The following is a 21,581-nucleotide window of genomic DNA, read 5'->3' as shown; positions in this document are numbered from 1 at the left end:
AAAAAAAAAAAAAAAAAAAAAAAAAAAAAAAAAAAAAAAAAAAAAGCTCCATGTGAAGAGGCTTCATCAGCAGGGAGATGGTAGTTCCTTTCTGGTGAAATATATGCGCGCCCACAGCCCCACTCTGCCACCCCCACGCTCGTCAGCCCCAGCCCACCAACAAACTAACAAAGCCCAAGCGCAGGCAGAGGAGGATAGCAGGCACGCCCTTGAGACACCAATGGGGAGGGGGGGAAGGCACGCAGCTCTCTGGAGCGCGCAAAGCGAGCCCCAGCAGGGAAAGAGGAGCAGGAGCGCAGCTGGGGATGGAAGGCGGAGCTAGCGTAGGAGGGTAGGATTCGATCAGCTGTTCACTGAAGCTGACAAGGAAGTAGGGGCTGAGGTCTTCAGTGGATGTTTTTACTGGGAGCTGTGGGTGATTGCTGGTGGCTTGTTGCTTTGGAGAGTGCTGTGGTGGCGGGCCTGCAGGGGATTTTTGGGGAAGGGATGCAAAGGCTAGGTATTTCTGAGAGATGGCTAATGGGAAAGGGCTGGAGCACACTGGGGGTTTTTGTGTGTGGGGAGGGGCCAAAGTTCCTGTGTTTGTTTGCTTGGTGTTTGTTGTTGTGTTGCTAATGTTGTTTGTTTTGTTAAGAAAGTTATGGGACCTGAGGAATCTGATGTGTGTTTCTTGCTGATGGCATGGGAGAAAATGTCCTTGTTTCTGAACAGGAATGTAGGCCCTGACAGGTGGCTGGTTTCAAGAGTAAAGTTGGTTGAAGTGTGTGTGTGTGTGTATGTGTATAGAGGGGGGGATCATTCACTAATAATTTGACACCTAGGGTGATCATACATTGTGTTTTGGCCGGGACAGTCCCCTTTTTAAACCCTGTCTCAGACGTCTTGACTTTTTTTTGGCAAAAGTGGGCATTTGTCCTGTTTGATGATCAGTTGGCAAAAGCAAATGGGACAAATGCCCAGTTCTGCCAGAAAAGTGGAGTGTGCCCCCCTCCCAACAGGGTGTGGGCGGGGAGCAAGAGGAGACACCACCCGTGCACTTTGCACCCTCGATAATCTGTATGTTATTCCCTGATAACCAGAAACTTCTATGCTCAAACTCTGTTCACTATTTTTTTTAACATCATCTTAATAAAATTTTTAAATCTGGGCTTGGGCTAACGGTGACACCAGCGGCTTGGGTGTCCTGTTTTAACTTTGAGAAATATGGTCACCCATGATACCTTACAAGGTGGAAATCATCAAATAAACTATATTTTTATAATAATATTACTTAACTAGTTCTTTTAAAGAGGAGAATGCTGTGCTCTAGGTAAACACAGGTGATGCAGTGTTTGGGAAGGGGAGGAGAAGAAAAGGCTCAGGGGAACACAGGATTAAACCTTGTAGTGCTTTGGGAAATCTGTCCAGTGGGGATGCAGCCATTAGTATTTTGAGAGTGTCAGCAGATAGATGCCAAATGAGAAAAGGTATATGTTATAAGTTAAAGTAACCTGCAGGGGTGTTTAACCATGTTTGTTTGGGGTATATGACACCTAGTACTACAGTGATAATGGATTTGTTTTTATTTTAATATTGTAGATCCTCTTTAAGGTTTCCTAAAGTAGTAGTTAATGTTTTATATCAGAGAATGATATTATGGGGATATGTATCCACAACAGACACATCTCAATGTTAATTAGACACCTAGACACCTTGGCTATTTTATTTTGAAGTTTAACTTTATTCTGTAGACATACACAAATTCCTGTTTTGCTGCAATGGTATTTATTGCTGAACAAAGATCTGATCAACTGTAGACCCTCCCCCGGCTGATACTGTTAGGCCAGTGGTTCCCAAACTGGGGTTCGTGAACCCCTGGGGGGTTGCGAAACGTTACAGGGGATTCTCGGGAAAAAATTCCCTAATGACGGACAGAGCTGTCCCTAGGAACCCTGGGCAGCACGGGGCCAGCAGCCCGGAGCCACTGAACTTCCAAGAACTAAGCAGATCAAAGCAAGCATATCTATCACACTGAGGAGATTTAAACTTCAAGGACTCCTTATAAGAAATGGAAAGGGAGGTGGATATATTTTGCTGTTTTTAAAATTAAATAGGCAGCTAAGCTTGGTTGTAATGTGTGTTGTTTGCCTGGACTGCTCACGACTTGAATGCTTGTGTAGGAGGAACTCTTTGAGTTGGCTTCTTAAATACCTTCATGCTGTTTCACATTTGATATTCCTTGATGAAACATAGGAGCCTTGTCTTATAACAGGCTTATTCGAAGTGATACAAGCTACGAAAGTGAGATCTTAGAAGAGTGTTGCTGTTTTCATAATGTAATAAAAATACTGTAATGATAAATAATAATTAATAATAAAGTGTGTAATAAGCATGTCATAAAAACAAATTTTATATTTCCAAGATCACTGCTTTTATAATTTATACTCAGGTAAAGGAGAAAATCCCTGGAAATATTCATTTTTAGGAGGGGGTTCACGAGATGACATTTTAGCGAAAGGGGTTCATAGGTTGTTAAAGTTTGGGAACCACTGTGTTAGGCTGAACTGCTGCAGTTGGTTCATCCTAATTCTATTTCTGTTCTTTGTATCAAAGGGGATCTTGTACAGTAGATTCTCCATGTCTGGATAAGCAGTGATGCTCAAGTAGTTTTTTGACAACCTAGAACACTGGGGGGGCTTGATGATCCTGCAGTATTTATCAAGCAATGTTCTGAGAAAAACCAAGGGAACTAATGCAAATGTTAATGAAACATTAATGTTGAGATTTTAATTACTTGATGGTCACTACATACAAAGTTTATTATCTTAGGGGAGTTACTCTAGATTCCCATCACAATGATTACTCAGTCTTTATAACATGCATATATTAAAGAATTCACGTTACTATTTGTTTCCTGATATGTGCAAGGGGGACGAACTATGTTTGCTGTGGGAACAATAATTTTGAATTTCCTGATTTTTTACAACTAAAATCTCAAGCTTTAATGCTGCATTAATTTTTTTACATATAATTAATGCTCTCAGTGTTCATATACTGTATAGTGACAATCACATGTTTTGCAGTATCTTTGCTGTAAGCAATTAACAGCTACATTTTCTTACAGCACTGGAATATCTACTTAGTCAGCAGAATTTGCTGGTAATACTTTATCACAAGAAGAGAGGCTCAGCAAATGAACTTATCAGAATTGTACTGTAGCTTGGTGAAAATATCTTTCTAACAACAAAATATTTTCAGGTCTTGGCTTCTGAGTAATAACACACTGGCTATTCATTTTCCAAGTAGCAGAACACATTTGGGAGAGATTTGACAAATTCTCAGAAAGACCTGCTTCTGGGGGGAAAATGTGCTTTATCTCAAAAGTTCATGCACAATAACTACCTACAGCCAACTAAAGTATCTTCTTCAACATGCCACTTGTCTAAAAATTATTGCTCTTTTGCTAGTAGAGGACCTGCTTTTTCTGCCACATAAATGGGCTGGAATGGTAAAATTAGATGAATTTTGGTTTCTAATGGTTTAATAGTCTAACTTGATTTCCCTTTCTGTTCCCTCTGTAAATCTAAGACTAGCCTCTTCAGAGTCCTTCCATACAATCTCTCCATGATTAGTGTAAGAACCTTCTCTGCAACTCCTGCCTCATGAAACAACTTTCCTTTAACTTTATTGCATTTTGCCATTATTGTGACACTTTAATCCTAGCTCAAAATATATTTTCCCTTTCCAGTAACTTCCTCAGTTACTAATTATTTAACTCAGTGAAGGCATTAACTCTGTAAAACATTTTGGGGTGCTGTTAGTAGGAAAAATACCATACAAAATTAAGTTGTGCTGTAATCTTACTATCTGGTTTAGGTACTTATATTGCCCTATTGCCACAGTTTCTGGGCACCTCACAGTCTTTAAAGTATTCATCCTCACAACACCCCTATGAGGTAGAGAAATAGTTATCATTATTAAAAATATTACACTTTTCACTTTAAATATATTTATCAGATTGTACACCCAGAGAATCATTCCAGATAAGAAGGGAGAAGAAAAGTTATTTATTTTCTCCAAAGCCACCAGATTTCATTTAACCCCAGACTTGGGCCCATATTCTTAGCAGCAGACTGATCCTAACTCTCACATTTTAAAGTAGTCTAATGTCATTATCTCCTGCAAGAGCGTCACATGCTACCACAGCCCATGGCAACTCCCAAATATCTCCAATCATCAGTTCTTTATTTTCTGTTGGGTGACTACATTGTTTATTGTTACACACTTCTTATTCACACTTACTCAATGAAGTTTTGGTGCCTTAGTCCTCTTATGTGAACGTTTTCTCTTTAAAATAATCTAGTTTTCCCTAAAACTTGGCTAAGGAATTATACATAAGACATGTCTTCCAAAATCCTGCTAAAAAGGAAGAGAAGAAACATCACAGTGACTTCAAAAACTCCCCCATGTGTGGTGACATTCACTGCAGGCTAAAAGGACCAGTGTTTGGCTCAGTGTATCAAAGGAGGCTGCAGTGACTGGATCTAAATGCTTTGGATGAAAGACTGGCCTTACTGAAATCAATGGCACTGACTTCACACAGAATTTCACCCTATAAGTCACTGTGGCCTGGCAGATCTCTGGGCAAGCACCTAAAAGCTCCCTTGCCCTTTTATTAGTGTGTCACATAATTATGACAAGAAATTGGTTTGTAAGGCCTTAAAGTCAAAAGACCTGAATGAACATATCAGAGCACCAGGAGGTATATGAAACACTGTATTAGTACCACCCACTTTGACACCAATCTATTGAGTTATACAAGGGTAAATACCAGTTCAGAATACGGAAAACAGCTCACAAATTCACTGAATTCTACCCAAAAAGAAAGCAGGCAGAATTTAAAAATATGATCTGTTTTGGCTTGGAGATGACTTGGCACTAAGGTTCAGATGGTCTTTGGTGGCTGGGATGCAAGAGCATGCAGACACACATGGCTACAAATATTTTCTGTTGTCAAGAGGTTCAGCAGAAGCTAGGGTTCCTGTTGTATGATGGCGAGCATCTTTTGAGGGAGAAGTTAAGAGCTTCAAAGTGAAGGAGACAAAAGCCATCCTTCATTCCCTCATGTCTGTCATCTAGTCCTTTCACCGGAAGCCACCAGCCAACCTAGACCTCTGTATTCAGGACACTCATGTTTAAAGTGTTCATCAACCCTTTCAGATAATCCAAAAGGGCCTCCTAAATCCCTAATTCCAAGAAACAAAAACCTCTGGCTTTTTAAAGGGTAAAGAATAAATAGCCAGTTGGTATCCAGTTTGGAGGGTATCCCTCATGGAAGGAAAATAAGAAGCTTTTTATCCCAGATGGTTCCTAGCAGTGCTGGCTCCTGGCACCAGCCCACCAAGCTTGTGCTTGGGGCGGCACCTGGAGGGGGGCGGCGCGGCGCTCCGGCCGCCGGAGAGAGCGGGACCACGGCCGGGCTCGCTGCCCTCCCCCCCGGCACCCTCCCCCCGGCCGCCAGGGGGCGAGCGGCGAGCCCGGGCGGGGCCCCGGCCCGCTCTCGCCGCCCTGCCCCCGGCGCTCTGGCCGCCGGGGGGAGAGTGGAGCCCCGGCCGGGGCTCGCCGCCCTCCTCCCAGGGCTCCGGCCGCCCTCCCCCCGGCGCCCTCCCCCTGGCCTGGGGCGGCAAAAAAGCCAGAGCCGGCCCTGGTTCCTAGTCACCTTGGATAAATGGTCCCTCAGCTTTACCAAGGGAGGTTACAGAATTCAATTAAAAGAAATTCCACCAAATTCACCATCTGAGCTATGTTCAAGAGTGCCTTTGAGATCAACAGAATCAGTAAGAAATTTCAGGAAATCCAATCCCTCCTGGAAAAGAAAGGCATCAAGTCTATGAATATGTACCTCCTGATCCTTAAAAAAATTAGAGGGCTGAGGCCTATCATGGTGGACAGACAGCTCAATTTCCATGTGGCAAAAGAAAATTCTCAGTGTCCGTAAGGATAATCATACATTTGTTTTTTGTTTCTTTTGTTCTGTTTTTTGGAAGAGAGTGACTGGATATATGCAGTTTGGACCTTGCAGATGCTTGTATGCTGAAATAACTGAACATCATTTAAAACTACCTGAAGGTGCAACTTGTGTATCTGAAACAAGTACAGGATATAGGAGCCCTGCCAGGCCTGACTCCTGAGCTGGTAGAGACTAGAGGAAGAGGTTTGGTATCACCTAGCTAAAGGTGGGAGACGGGAGGTTAGACAGACATTCCCAGAAAACAAAAGCCACTGCCTCTCCCTTCTGAAGAGTCAAAGGTGCATAAGAAATTGGGTCAAGGGTCATCAGGAGGAAATTAGGTGTTGGTTGGCTTGTGTGGCTCTGTGGGTATGAAAGCCTGAGGGGTCCATGTCTAGCCCAGGAGAGGGGAGCTATGGGATGTGGGCAAGATAAGGGAACTGTAGGAGGGTTATAAGAAGCATGGGGGTCAACTGGAGGAGAAAGGGGGTGAGGCAGCCAGATGTGGGTGTCGGTGGGTGGGCAGATTGTTGGGGGCAGCCAGGGAGCAGGGAGTTATTTGGGGATTAGAGATCTGAGGAGGGTGCTGGGGATAGCAAGGGAGTTGGCACAAAGGGGTGGGATGGGTAAGAAGAGCAGGGGAGCTGGCTCAGTTGATGGGGTTTGAGTGATGAGCAACCTGGAGGCCCTTTCTGTTTTCTCCTACACTGGCTACTAGGATGCTCTGTCCTATCACCATCCCTGGGGCTGCTGCCTATACAGTAACTCCTTGCTTAACGTTGTAGTTATGTTCCTGAAAAATGCTACTTTAAGCGAAACAATGTTAAGCGAATCCAATTTCCCATAAGAATTAATGTAAAGCGCGGGAGGGGTGTTTAAGTTCCAGGGAAAAAAATTTCACCAGACAAAAGACATTTATATATGGAGTCAGAGGATGGAAGAGGGTGTGATATTTTCCAGGGAATGCCTTGCTGCTAAATGATGAACTAGCACTCGGCTGAGCCCTCAAGGGTTAACTTGTTGTTAATGTAGCCTCACACTCTACAAGGCAGCACTAATGAAGGGAGGAGACACAATAGATGCATGGCAGTGGCTGCACACATTCCCAGCGGAAACAACAGTGATGATGAACCCATTCTATCCCACTGGAGCGCACCACTCCCTCCACTTTCCAAAGTGCCGGTGTGTGTGTGTGTGTGTGTGTGAAAGAGAGAGAGATATGCACATTACCCCTTTAAGTATGCTGACCCCACTCTAAATATACCTCTACCCCAATATAACGCTGTCCTCGGAAGCCAAAAAATCTTACCGCGTTATAGGTGAAACCGCGTTATATCGAACTTGCTTTGATCCGCTGGAGCGCACAGCCCCCCCGAGGGCTGCTTTACCACATTATATCTGAATTCGTGTTATATTGAGTCGCGTTATATCGGGTATATCTACTTTTTAAGTAGATCAGCAAGTTGAAACAGCAGCTCCTGCCAGCAAGCTCCCTTTGTCCTGAGCCCTATAGTGTCCGTTTGCCCACTCTGGGGAGATGAGATATAGGACGGCAGAAGAAGGGGGACACCCTGACATCAGCACCCCTCTTCCAGGGCCGGCTTTAGGAAGTGCGGGGCCCGATTCAAACAGTTTCGATGGGGCCCCGACAGGGATGACTAAAAAAAAAAATACGTAAAAAAAACACGTGGGGCTTGTACTCACCGGTTCGCGCTCCTAGTCTTTGACAGCAGGTCCTTCACTTGCTCCAGGTCTTCGGCGGCACTGAAGGACCCGCCGCCAAAGTGCTGCCAAAGACCCGGAGCGAGTGAAGGACCCGCCGCCAAAGTGCCGCCAAAGACCCTGAGTGAGCGAAGGACCCGCTGCCAAAGTGCCGCCAAAGACCCGGAGCGCCGCCGGGTGAGTAAAAATTAAAAAGGCGCCTCTAGCCAGGGAAGGGATTCTCTGCCACTTGCCCCCCACTCTGGGCGGCTCTGGCCCTGGGTGCGGGGCCCGATTCGGGGGAATTGGTGGAATTGGCCTAAAGCCGGCCCTGCCCTCTTCCCCTTCACCCCCTGCACAGCAAGCAGAAGGCTCCCAGGAGCAGCTCCAAGGCAGAGGGCAAAAGCAGCAAAGGGCAGTGGGGGGGGGGGGAGAGGGACACCTGAACTACCCCACAATTGATAGCCTGCTGGGCAGCTGCCCCACAGTAAACTTAGGGGAGCTGACAGGAGGGCTGCCGGCCCACCCTGGTTCCCAGCCCCCACCAGCTCGCTCCAAGGGGCTGCTCTTCCTGCAAGCAGTGGACAAAGCAGGCAGCTGCCAAACAACGGTATAAGGGAGCATTGCACAACTTTAAACCCGCATGTTCTCTAATTGATCAGTGATGTAACAAGTTAACCAGGACCACATTCAGTAGGAGTTACTGTACCTCCTGCTTCCCTGCCCCTTGTGACAGGGCTTCCCCCTTTCCACTCTCCAAACTTGCTTCCTCTCAGTCTACCCGCAGGGCCTGAATTACAGACTGCAAAGCAACAGGGGACCTGCCTTTTGGGGCAGGGCAGCGGCTCTAGGCCCAGGATCTGGCCCGTAGCTGCCCCAACCCCCCGCCCACTGGGTATAAAGGTGGGGGGGGGGGGAGAGCGCACGCAATAGGCAGGTCTCTGCACGTGCAGCTGGGTTCTTTCTTCGCTCTCACGCCCTCTGCCTCTTCCTCCTCCCGCCCAGCCACAGTCCCAGGGTGGCGGGGCGCTCGCGCTTCGCCCTTCCAGCTGCCACTCTCTGCCAGGGGCTGGTCTCCACCCCCCTGTCTCGGGCTCTTTCCCCTCACTGGGGCCGGCGCTAGTTCTGCCCCAAGGCCGCCTCTGCCGGGTACTTCGGGACTGACCGCTCTGCTGCTTTCCCAGCGCAGCTGAAGATGTCCAGGAAGCCGGGCGGCTTTTTGCAGGAGGCTTCTCACCAGATCACGGCCGGCGGCTCAGCGGGTAAGTCAGACATTTTCCTCCCAGGCACTCTGCGCTGCCTGCTCTCTGATTATTATGTATTGGAGAGTGTGATTCAGTTCACCAACATTTCCTGACTTTGGCTGGCCGTGGGCACAACCTCCCCTGGTGAATGCGCTGCGAAGCTGAGCCTGGGCACGTGAAAATCCACTCTGCGCCCCCTCCCCCCAAATGTGTCCTGGGCATGGATTCCAAAAAGCCTTGATCAAGTGCCCAGTCTCGTCCCACTCCCTGGCTGTTGGCTGCTCCTCCCCCTGTGTGTGCGTTCAGCCAGTTGCACTGACTAAAGGAGATGAGGTGACAGCCTGCTCTTTGGTTCCCTGCTTCAACAGTTCCCCTGTCTGGGAACTTTAAACCAACCTCCTTGGCGTTTTGATTCAGCTCTCTTAACCCAGAAGAACGGAATGGGTTTCCCCTCCTTTGATTTTACAAATAAACTGAATGGGTGTAGAAATTAGCATGTGTAGTTCTTCTGTCAGTGTTTGTTGCAATATATAGCAGTGGACTATAGGTTGCTGATAAAATACAGTAACTCCTCACTTAATATCCTCCCGGTTAGGTAGCTGCCTACTTTGTCCACTTTGTCCACTCCAGCCAGTTGGAGTCAGCTGGTGGGGGCTTGGAACCAGGGTGGACCGGCAGCCCCCCTAAGTTCCCTGTGCAGCAACCGCCCAGCAGGCTATCAATTGCTGGGCAGTTCAGCTGTCCCTTCCCCCCCACCCTGTGTTGCTCCTGCCCTCTGCCTTGGAGCTGTTCCTGGGAGCCTCCTGCTTGCTGTGCAGAGAGTGGGGGGGGGGGGAAGAGGGGTGCTGATGTCAGGGTGTCCCCCTCCCCCTGCTCCTCCTCCTGTACCCCATCTCCCCAGAGCAGGGGGAGACACTACAGGGCTCAGAGTAAGCTTGCTGGCAGCAGCTGCTGTTTCAACTTGCTGATCTACTTACAAAGTCAATGTACTTAGAGTAGTGTCAGCGTACTTAAAGGGGCTGTGCATGTCTCTGTCTCACACACACATGCATCCCCCAGGCACTTAGGAAAGTGGAGGGAATGGTGCACTCCAGTGGGATAGAATGGGTTCATCATCACATTCAGTTTCCACAGGGAATGTTTGCAGCCACTGCTGTGCATCTATTGTCACCTCCCTCCATTAGTGCTGCCTTGTAGAGTGTGAGGCTACATTAACAGTTCACATTTAGCAGCAAGGCATTCTCTGGGAAATATCCCACCCTCTGATTCCACCACCAACCAAGCTTCACAATCATCATTGCTGTGTACAGTATTAAATTGTTTGTTTATATATATATATATACACACACACACACACACACATTACAAGTTTTAAAGTCTTTTGTCTGGCAAAAACAATTTCCCTGGAACCTCCCCTCCCCATTTACATTAATTCTTATGGGGAAACTGGATTTGCTTAACATTGTTTTGTTTAAAGTAGCATTTTTCAGGAACATAACTACAACATTAAGCGAGGAATTACAGTATTCTCTCTGAGGCCCCAAAAGCTACAGTTTACAATAGTGTTACAACAGTATTTTAGGCCATTATGGAATAATGGTGAAATATTTAAAACATAGGAATGGCCATACTGGTTCAGGCCAATGGTCCATTGCCTTCCAACATTGGCTGATGCCCGATGCTTCAGAGGGAATGAACAGAACAGGGCAATTTGGGGAGTGATCCATCCCCTGTCCTCCTGTCCCAATTTCTGGCACTCAGATGTTTTGACGACTCTGCTGTACTTTGGACTAAGCTTGTATATAGCGTAGCGTGATTATTTTTTAAAGGCTGCGATGATTTAGATCGGTTTACTGTTTAACAATAATGGTGCTACTGGCCCACTGTGACTGCTTTATCTTTTCCTTGCAGAAGCATGGACTTAATTTAATATATTTTCCATATTTGCATACTATGATCCTCTATAAATCCTTATTGGAGTGTTCATACCATATAGAAAGCAGTGTTAAACTTTGGAAACTTATCTAGCATTTTTGTAACACATTTTATGTAGCACATTTGATATCATTAAGTTAAAATAGATGCTGAATTGTTATTACTGATGTAGAATATTATGTCCAATTGTTAATAGTACTTGAAGGTATGTCATTCAGGGTTTACAATTCTGCAATATTAATAGTAAAAATTGCACTGCATTGAAACTGTAACTATTTAAAATGGAAGCACACTGTATTGCTCTTTGTACTTTAGCAGTAATCTTTAAAATCAGATATACTGTTGCATCTCCAGGAAGAAATGAAAGTACCTAACATCTTACACTTTTCTAAGATAAATATAGCATTAAACTAACAAAATCAACTTATAATAATCAATGACATTATTTTAAAAAATGTACCTGTCACTAATTGATTAGATTATTAAAACTGTAAACTTTAAATATCACAAATTTATGATATTCAGTTTTTGCATTTAATTCAGCTTGGACAATGACAGTATTTCTAGTTTCTGATTGTCATGTAGTAGAATATTTCAGTGTTTGGGTTGCAAGTAGTGCAGAGTGCACTCATGTCTAAAGAAAATATTACTTTTTTAGTTAGATTATTTAAATCATGTAAGCATTTTAACTAGGCGGTGTAAAATATTTTTTATTAGACTTAAACTAGTAGACAGTATCTCTTTTGGCTTAAAATACTTAACACTCAGTCTGTCATTGAGGTACTATAGTCTATTACAATGGTTTTCAAACTTTTTTTCTGGCAACCCAATTGAAGAAAATTGTTGATGCCTGCGACCCAACAGAGCTGGGGATGAGGGGTTTGGGGTGCAGAAGGGGGCTCTGGGTTTGGGGGGGCTCAGGGCTGGGGCAGGGGGTTGGGGTGTGGGAGGGGGTCAGGGCTCTGAGCTGGGGGTATAGGCTCTAGGGTGCAGCCAGGGATGAGGGATTTGGGGTGCAGGAGGGGGCTCAGGGCAGGGGATTGGGGTGCAGGGTTGGGGCACGGGCTTACCTCAGCCCACTCCTGGTCATACAGCAGGGTTGCTAAGGCAGGCTTCCTGCCTGTCCTGGCACCGTGGACTGCGCTGTGCCCCAGAAGCGGCCAGTAGCAGGTTCGGCTCCTAGGTGGAGGTGCGCAAGCGGTTCCACGTGGCTCTTATCCGCAGGCACACGCGCACACACACAGAGCTCCCATTGGTTGGTTCCCGGCCAATGGGAGCGCAGAGTTGGTGCTTGGGGTGGGGGCAGCACGCGGAGCCTGTGCCTCCCCTTCTCCCCCCACTGGTCCGCCTAGGAGCCGGACCTGCTGCTGGCCACTTCCGGGGCACAGCACGGTGTCAGAACAGATAGGGATTAGCCTACCTTAGCCGGGCAGCACCACCGGCAGGACTTTTAACAGCCCAGTCAGCGGTGCCAACCAGAGCCGCCGCAACTCAGTGACTAGGGTTACCATACGTCTGGATTTTCCCGGACATATCTGGCTTTTTGGTCCTCAAATCCCCATCCAGGAGGAATTTCCAAAAAGCCGGACATGTCCGGGAAAATAGGGAGGCATGGTAAGGGGACCGCCTCCTCCCCGGGCTCCAACTTTCCCGGCTCCCGCCGCTCTCCACCATGCACTGGGGCTGAAGCAACTTCCCCAGTGCAGCAGCAGCCGGAGCCCGGGGAGAAGGCGGCTGCGCGCTCAGATGCTGCCCGCCGCCTCTTTGCCCCCGCAGATCGGGGGGGTTGTTAGTTTTGCTGCAGCCACTCGCACTTGGGCAAAAGACGCTCGGGGGACCCCGAGTGCTAATGGAGTGGCTGCAGCAAAACTAACAACTCCCCCGATCAGGGCCGGCTTTAGCAAGAGCGGGGCCCAGGAGCTCCGGCTGGGGTCATGGGGCTTAGGTCCGGGCTGGAGCCGCTAGGGCCGGGGGTGCTCGGCCGAAACTGGGGCCCGAGCCGAGCCAGGCCGGAGCTGCTGGGACCGGGGCTGGGGGTGCTCGGCCACTGGCCGGCACCGCTCGGGCCGGGCCGGAGCCGCTTGGCCGGGGCCAGTGCCCCAGGGCCCGAGCCGAGCTGGAGTCGCTAGGGCTGGGGCCGGAGCTGCTGGGGCCGGGCCGGAGCCGCTCAGCCGGGGCCGGCGCACTCGGCTGGAACCAGGGCCCGGGCCGGAGCCAGAGCCTCTTGGCTGGCGCCGGCCGCCGGAGGGAGCCACTCGGCCGGACTGGGCCGCGCCTCCTCACGCACACCCCCCCTCCCCCTGCCGCCGCCACCCCAGCTTACCTGCTGCCTGCCTGTTTCAGGCTTCCCGCAAACATTTGATTCGCGAGGAGCAGGGGGGTGGAGCGTTCAGGGGAGGGGAGGAGGGGGAATGTGGGGTGCTCAGGGGAGGGGGCGGGGACTTTGGGGAAGGGGCAGAGTTGGAGTGTCCTCTTTTTCCATTATTGCAATATGGTAACCCTATCAGTGCCTTACATTCCATGACCCCCAGTTGGAAAACCACTGGTCTATTAGGCCTTGATACAGTAAAGAGTATAAATGTGTTTAATTTCAAATCCCACAATATACAGTATAAACCTGACAAATATAAATACCGGTAAATAAAGCAAACAGAGTCAAAAACAAAGCCACATAAACACAACAAACATTAGTTAGTCTGGAATAGCAGATTTTCCATCACAGATCATTATCCAAATCTAATGGGTTTTTCTCTTCTTGACTGTCACTTTTTTGTTTAATTTTGCTTTTAATCTTTGCTACAAGCAGATAACACTCATTTACCATCCTCGATTTGCAAAAATAAATACATGCAGTGATTCTTAGACAGAATTAATAGTTTGGCAGAAAAATAATAAATCCATGTCATGCCTAGAGCTATGATATGCACTTTACCACCATAAACACGAGTAAATATCTAACCTAAATGACTGGCTGAGGACCGAGGCCCCCTGCTCAGCTAAGGCCTTAGATAATTTTTCCAGCTGTTCTACCTCTGTCTATCCCCCCTATGCCACCCCTTGAAGGCAACCCTGACTCCTTTGTGGACACCTCAAACCTGAAAAATGTAATCTAATTGGGCAGAACATTGTGAAAAGAAAACAACATGATTTAAACTAAATATGCAATTTGGCAAGTGACAAATTGGGGAGTAAAAAACCGGGGAGTCCTTGTGGAACCTTAGAGACTAACAAATTTATTTGGGCATAAGCTTTCGTGGGCTAAAACCCACTTCATCAGATGTATGAAGTAAAAAATACAGGAGCAAGTATAAATACATGAAAGAATGGGGGTGCTTTACCAAGTGTTAGGTCAGTCTAACGAAATATTATCAGCAAGCCCACACTTTCCCAAAGATTATTTCCTTCACCTTGTGTCCAGTCTGTCTCCTACTTCGAGCTCCTCACATCAAGTTCCAACAGACAGCAAAAGTTCCTTTAACCACTTGTTCAAGAAACCTTTCCCTGAGCTTCCTCAGAGCCACCAAATGCTTCCCTCATTTCCAGGGTTCTTTACCCAGTTCAGATCACTTTAGCTTTTCTGGTTGCTGCCCACAGGAACTCCTGCTTCTTCTGAACATTTCTCTCTTACTAGAGAAAAAGTATCACAGCAATTCCTTCTCCCTGTCTATCTATAAGGAAAAGAAGGATGCTTTTATGCCATTTCTCTTCCTAGAGTGCCTTGCTATCAAGCCTTCAGTTCCCAAGTACCCTGGGAACAACTGTTCCTCACAATGTCTGTGCTCTGGGTAAAACTTGGAATAGGGCAGAGCTGGAAATTGATCCCCTCTTAAAGGGCCAGCTTTGCTCTATCATACCATGTGAGTGGATTATGTGGTCCAAGAAGCCATATCAAGGGAAGGAGCCAAGGAATGAGAAGGAAAACAGGATAGTTTGACAATTGGGCACTGGAGCAGTTGGTTAGAAAGGCACATGAGGGTGCGGGTTTATACCTGTGAGGGAAGTGTGTATGAAATGGAAAGTGTGACTCTTGTATATCGTGATGGAGTGAAAAACAGGATGGAGACTAGGAACTGTATTTAGAAGGTGAGGGATTGTGTGCAGGTTTTACAACTGGGGGATGAGGTGGAAATCAGTACTGGGCATTGGTTACTGGAGCAGATAAGCAGTCGACAGAGTTTACATCTAGGAGAAAAATCGGGTGTAGATATTTGTTAGTGGAATAACAGTTTGGTAGCTGAGAGAGGGACTGGGATGCTTGTGGAGGTTAGGAGGATGGTCAGCAAAGAGGAAGGGGGAACAGTCTGGCTAATTGGTGAAAGGAGGTTAATGAGAGGATTAAAAAATGTGTAGTTTGGGTTCATTGCCTGTGGGGGCAGGTTATAATTATGAGCAGGAGTTTGGATTGGATGACTGAAGTTGGACCATTACATAAGTAAGTGTATTTTTTCAGTACACTGAATTGAAGTGTGCTCTCTTTTTCAGTGCTGTAATAGCTAAACAGTGAGTCAAGGCATGAAATATTATGTCTGGAATTAACAGGAAAACATGAGTTTTCTTTAGTGTTAAACAGAACAAAAATAGATTACAAAGATTTCATTAAAAAGAAAATCTTAGTGCAGCTTCAGCTGTGGAGCTGCTATCAGCACATCCATAATACATCTAAGGATGGCTGGCTGGAAACCATTATTTGAATAGTCCAATAGAAGATAAAGTGGCCCAGCTGTATTGGCTCTCCAATTCAAAAGGATCATAAAATCCCTTTGCTTATTCTGTCACTGCAAAGAATCCAGACCAAGAGGTAGCCCTGCCCACGGAGTAAGTGCAGACCTGACTCAAGGTAGAGGAAGAGTTGCAGGATTCTGTTGATCACCATCCATGAGTTGACTGACTCCCAGATAGACTTGCCTCAGTATCTTGCTGATTGTCAGTCTTCCAAACCAATTCCTAACGGACTGAGTATAAACATCATCTTACATAATCACATCCTGGCCTGAGTCAAATAGTGTGCTGAACTGCCAGCTTAATATTCCTACAACACTGTAACTTGACACCTTTCCATCTGCAGACCCTTGATGCTAACTGTAAACTCACAAGTAATCATTAGAGGTGACTACCTAACTTCTACCTTTTTGAGTTTATATATCCACTTGTTTAGGACATATACATGTGCCAATAATAGAATTATAACCATATTTTGAAGTTGAAATTCTGAAATGTTGACTTACTGTTTGTCAATAATAAATACAAGGGAGGATTTCAAATCCAATGTGCTGATTGGATCATACCCTTCTGCTGTGATTCATGGTTTTCTTTTTCTTCTATTTACCCTGTTTAATAAATAGTATTGTACTAGAATCAGCACTCATGTCTTCTAGTCTTTGAAAAGAATACTGGAAATTGGAATTTCATATGTAATAAAACATCCTTCTTTTAAAAACTTTCATTTTAAACTGAAATAGTTGTGACCTTTTTGCCTTTGTTTTTTCATAGAATAATATGGTTATTGGTTGGCTGAACTTTTTGGCTCAGATTTTTTGAAAGAGGCTACAGGAGTTAGGTACCCAATCTAACTGAAATTCAATTGAATTTAGGAGTCTCGCTCTATTGGGCTCCCTTGGAAATTCCAGCCTCTGTCTTTTGAGAGGTTTCAGAGTAGCAACCATGTAGTCTGTATCCACAAAAAGAACAGGAGTACTTGTGGCACTTTAGAGACTAACAAATTGATTTGAGCATAAGCTTTTGTGGGCTACAGCCCACTTCATCAGATGCATAAAATGGAACATAGTAAGAAGATAATATACATACAGAGAACATGAAAAAGTGGAAGTAGCCTTACCAACTGTAAGAGGCTAATTAATTAAGATGAGCTATTATTGGACCCTGTGCCCCGAACTGCCCCCCACCACCCCCTCCCACCCCCCCCCTTCCTTCCTGCCTGCCCCCCGCCCCCCCCCCCCCCATCCCCCCCCCTCCCCCTCCCAACTCCCCCCCACCCCTGACTGCCCCCTGCTGCCCCATCCAATCCCTCCTCATTCCTGACAGCCCCCCCGGGACCCCTGCTCCATCCACCCTGTCTGCTCCCTGACCATCCCCAGAACCCCCTGCCCCTGACTGCCCCCCACCACCCCATCCAACCCCTCCTCTCCTTCCTGACTTGCACCCTCCCCGGGACCCCTACCCCATGCAACCACCCCTTCTCCCTGACTGCCCCCGGAACTCCCACCCCCATTTAGCCTCCCTGCCCTCTGACCGCTCCCACCCCTATCCATACCCACAGCCCCTGACCACTCCCCTGCCCTCTATCCAACCCCGTTCCCTGCCCCCTTACCGCACTGCCTGGAGCCAGCCACGCACTGTGCAGCACAGAGCACCGGGTCAGGCCAGGCTCTGCAGCTGCGCTACCCCAGGAGCTCGCAGCCCCGCTGCCCAGAACACTATGCCCACGGTGCTAATGATGCCAATATTTCTTGGGCATCTCCTTGGCCAGGATCTGCAGGAGCATTTGTCCCTAAAATTTTATACCTGTAGTCCGACCTACATGTTAAAACATCAGAGAGGTAGTATGATTCTCTCAAGTGGGTTGGGGTTTCTTCCTAATTAAGGACTCTAATTATATTGAAGATAATTGTTCTCTTTAAAAAAAAAAAAACAACAGACAATAAGCTTGGGTATATAGCAAAAGGAATCTTGAAATTAAAGGGTTAAGATATATATTAAAACATAAAACTGCTTTTACTTTTTGCCACTCATTTTCTGTGTTATCCACAAGATGGCAGTGTAAGACTTTAAGTTGTATACTCAGCCTTTGCAGGTGAGACAAAATTTCAATATGTCAATCTAGATGAAAAATGTTTGAAAAATTAATGTAAAGATAGAGACAGGAAAAATGCATATACATAATCAATAGGGTCTGAAAACAAACATACTACATAATTTTCTGTGTATATGTGCATACATTAATTTAATAAAGTTAAACATTCTGTTATATTAGGAATTCTACAGTCTAAGGAACAGCAGTTCCTTTCCCTCAAAAGTTAATACTGTGAAGATAAGTGACATCAAATTTTCTGTTTTACAACAAATCTACAGTAAAGATCACATAACATGGTAATATATAAGTGGCCAGAAGGGGGAGGATGGTCTTGTGATTAATATACTATGTTATAAATCAGGATCCCTGGGGTGAAATCCTGGTTCCATTGATATCAATGGCTGCTTTGCATTGACTTCAACAGAGTAGGATTTCATCTTTGGATTCTATACCCAGTTCTGCCACAGACTTCATGTGACCATGCAAAAATCACTTAATCTCTCTCTGTCAGTGACCCTCAACCTTTCCAGACTACTGTATCCCTTTCAGGAGTCTGATTTGTCTTGCGTACCACCCCAAGTTTAAACTCACTTAAAAACTACTTGCTTACAAAATCAGACATAAAAATATAAGTGTCACAGCACACTATTACAGAAAAATTGCTTTGTCATTTTTACCACATAATTATAAAATCAATTGGAATATAAATATTGTGCCTACATTTCAGTGTATAATATATAGAGCAGTATAAACAAGTCATTTTGTATGAAATTTTAGTTTGTACTGACTTTGCTAGTGCTTATGTAGCCTGTTGTAAAACTAGGCAAATATCTAGATGAGTTGCTCTACCCCCTTGAAGACCTCTGCTACCCCCCAGGAGTACACATACCCCTTTTTGAGAACCACTGTTCTAGGTCACCCACCAATGGATAGGCAGCATAGCCTGGTGGTCAGAGCAGGAAGCTGACTCAGTGGTCAGAGCAGAATCAGAGGCCAAAACCAGAGGCATGGTCAGAAGACAAGCCAATAGTTGGTCAGGAGTCAGAACAAGACCAAAAGGTAGGATCAGAAGACAAGCCAGAAGTCAGAATCAGGAGTTCTGAGGCTGGCAGGGACTAGGGCTAGAGCAGAGCAGGCAAGGGTGTGGGGAGCAAGGGCTGGACAGGAAGCAATCAGGTGCAGCTGCAGGCCTGGAACCCATTGAGCACCCCCACTTAAATGGTGGTCACTTGGCTCTTCTGGCCAGTCAAGAGCACAGTCACTTAGTGCGGGTTTATTGGGCCTACCTGAACTAGGGTTGCCAACTTTCTAATCACACAAAACCGAACACCCTTGCCCCTTTCCTGAGGCCCCGCCCCTTCCCCGAAGCCCTGCCCCCTCTCACTCCATCTCACCTCCCTCCATCACTCACTGTCCCCCACCCTCACTCACTTTCACCTAGCTAGGGCAGGGTTGGGGTGCAGGAGGGGGTGAGGGCTCCACAGGCTCGGGGGTGGGGCCAGGGATGAGGGGTTTGGAGTACAGGAGGGGGCTCAGGGCTGGGGCCGAGAGGTTTGGCCTCCGGCTGGGGGGTGGGCTCTGGGGATGAGGGGTTTGGGGTACAGGAGGGGTCTCAGAACTGAGGTAGGGGTGTGGGCTCCGTCCGGGCAGCAACTACCTCAGGTGGCTTCTGGAAGCGGCTGGCATGTCGCCCTCCTAGGCAGAGTGGCCAGGGGGCTGGTCCCATTGGCCGTGGTTCCTGGTCAATTGGAGCTGCGGAGCCGGCGCTCGGGGTGGGGGCCATGCACGGCGCTCCCATGGCCGCCCCTGCGCCTAGGAGCCAGACATGCTGGCTACTTCCAGGAGCTGCGCGGAGCAAGGACAGGCAGGGAGCCTGCCTTAGCCCCGCTGCACTGCCAACTGGACTTTTAGCAGCCTTGTCAGCGGTGCTGACCGGAGCCGCCAGGGTCCCTTATCAACCAGGCATTCCAGTAGAAAATTGGATGCCTGACAACCTTAAGCTGAACTCACTGGGTTACTGAGCCTAGAGGCAGCTGAGTTCCTGATGCTTTATGCCTCGATTTTCTGAATCTGCTTTAAAAAACAAAGGGGGGCGGGGGGAAGGGAAGCATGGACCAGTTTGTGAGCAATAGTGCCACTAAAGCCTGGTCAACATAGCTACAGCACACTCACACTCCTGAATGCTGTAGTTGGGCTGAGATAACTCCTAGTATAAATGTAGCTAGGTCAATGGAAGGAATGCTTCGGTCAATGTAGCTACCATTGCTCAGGGAGGTAAAATTCCTAAAGTGATGGGAAAAACCCCTTCTGTCGATGTAGGCTGTGTTTGCACTATACGGCTATGCTGCTATACTTCCAGTAGTGTAGACATGGTCTTAGTCTGCTTTTGATTGCACCTATAGCTGAGCCAGTTCCTCTAAGCATCTAGCATGCTGTAAAATGCCATTAATGTAATTGCTAAATTTCACCACTGTAAACACCAGACTCTCCAATAACTGAATGTCTAGTGGCCTGCACATCCCAGTTTTAGTGGATTGTCCCTTGGACTTTTTTTTTTTTTTTTTTATGCTGGCAGCTATACAAAGATTGCAATGCAAGCATGGGGCCTTCTTTTTCCTGCAGTTGAAGACTGTTAAGAAAGGTGATGCCCCCAAAGATCGTTGATATTCCAAAGCCCTAGGGACAACCTGTGTATAGTAGTGTAGTCCTGGTGGACAAATGTTGTTGTCTGGGAGTGCCTGAAAATTGTTTTGTAGGATTAGAATTCAGATGTTCTTGGCTCTTAGACTTGTGTTCAATCCATTAGACTACATGGTTGCTGCTATTTTTGTTTTTGTTCTCTAGACTCTCAATTTTAATTTTGGTAGGAAATTTAATTTACAGGTCACTTTTCATCCTTCGGTTAATAGATCATTTCCCAGTTAGGACATGCTTTTCATGGTTTCCTGGGCATTACGTTGTTTGTGTTACACTGAAATGTGTTGATGACTGATTTCCTCCAGGACCCCCCAGACAAAAACAAAATGTAATGCTTTCCTAGTGCTCAAACTTTTTTTTTTTTTAAAAGTCTTCATATTTAACTTGTACTCAAATGCTAATTCTGTAAATATTATCACAGAACTGGGAAACTTCCCTGTTCTTTTATAAACACAACTTTGAATGCAAATCTTAACTTTTGTTTGTTAAAATGCATGTAATGTTACATATACATTTTGCAAATGTAAGTATTTGTAAGATACTCATAAAACTGAAGAGTAGCTTGACTTTCGTCTTTCAGTTGACATCAGGTACCATCCTTGGTTGACTGATCTTGCATGAGAGAATGCTTATTACACCTGTTCTGGTTCTACTACCACAGTATAGAATCATAGAATATCAGGGTTGGAAGGGACCTCAGGAGGTCATCTAGTCCAACCCCCTGCTCAAAGCAGGACCAATCCCCAGACAGATTTTTGCCCCAGATCCTTAAAGGGCCCCCTCAAGGATTGAACTCACAACCCTGGATTTAGCAGGCCAATGCTCAAACCACTGAGCTATCCCTCCCTCCACAGTGGCAGTGTTCCTGACTTTGGTGATTTTTATCATGAGTTTCATGGTATTTGGTGTTTTCCTCAGCTGCTAGAGTCATGTGACTATGTAATCTTATCTTAAAAAAAAAAAAAAAGCTAAATTTTTAGTCCTCATGGCTGTGGACAAAAGCTTGAAAGTGTGCACCCTAAAGTCTCAAAAACCAAAAGACAAATAGAATCCCAACATTTATTTATCTATTTATTAAAAATCTCAATTAAGTCAGTCTGATACAAAAAACCACACACCCCACTGTGTGTGTGTGTGTGTGTGACAGTCATGATTTTTGACTGGTTGGGTTGGTAATATTTTATGGCCTTAATTAGCAGCCGCT

The 21,581-nt window shown here is 46.3% G+C and overlaps 1 protein-coding gene across 3 annotated transcripts in view; it reads right to left on the bottom strand.

Annotated features, from left to right (window-relative positions):
- Positions 1 to 9,186, bottom strand: part of MIPOL1 (mirror-image polydactyly 1) — a 292,979-nt gene extending 283,793 nt beyond the window's left edge. For 2 of the 3 annotated variants that reach the window (XM_024195976.3, XM_024195975.3), the window contains exon 1: positions 8,856 to 9,186. The gene's annotated coding sequence lies outside the window, so the exon portion shown is untranslated. The remainder of the gene's footprint in view (positions 1 to 8,855) is intronic. The other variant, XM_024195977.3, reaches the window with a different exon arrangement.
- Positions 9,187 to 21,581: the final 12,395 nt, after the last annotated feature.

Source organism: Terrapene carolina, unplaced genomic scaffold (assembly GCF_002925995.2).
Source record: "Terrapene carolina triunguis isolate 2854851 unplaced genomic scaffold, T_m_triunguis-2.0 Scaffold96, whole genome shotgun sequence".
In the NCBI taxonomy this organism is placed as follows: domain Eukaryota; kingdom Metazoa; phylum Chordata; order Testudines; family Emydidae; genus Terrapene; species Terrapene triunguis.
Note: the sequence above shows the minus strand (reverse complement) of the source record. Positions and strands in the feature narration are given on the sequence as shown.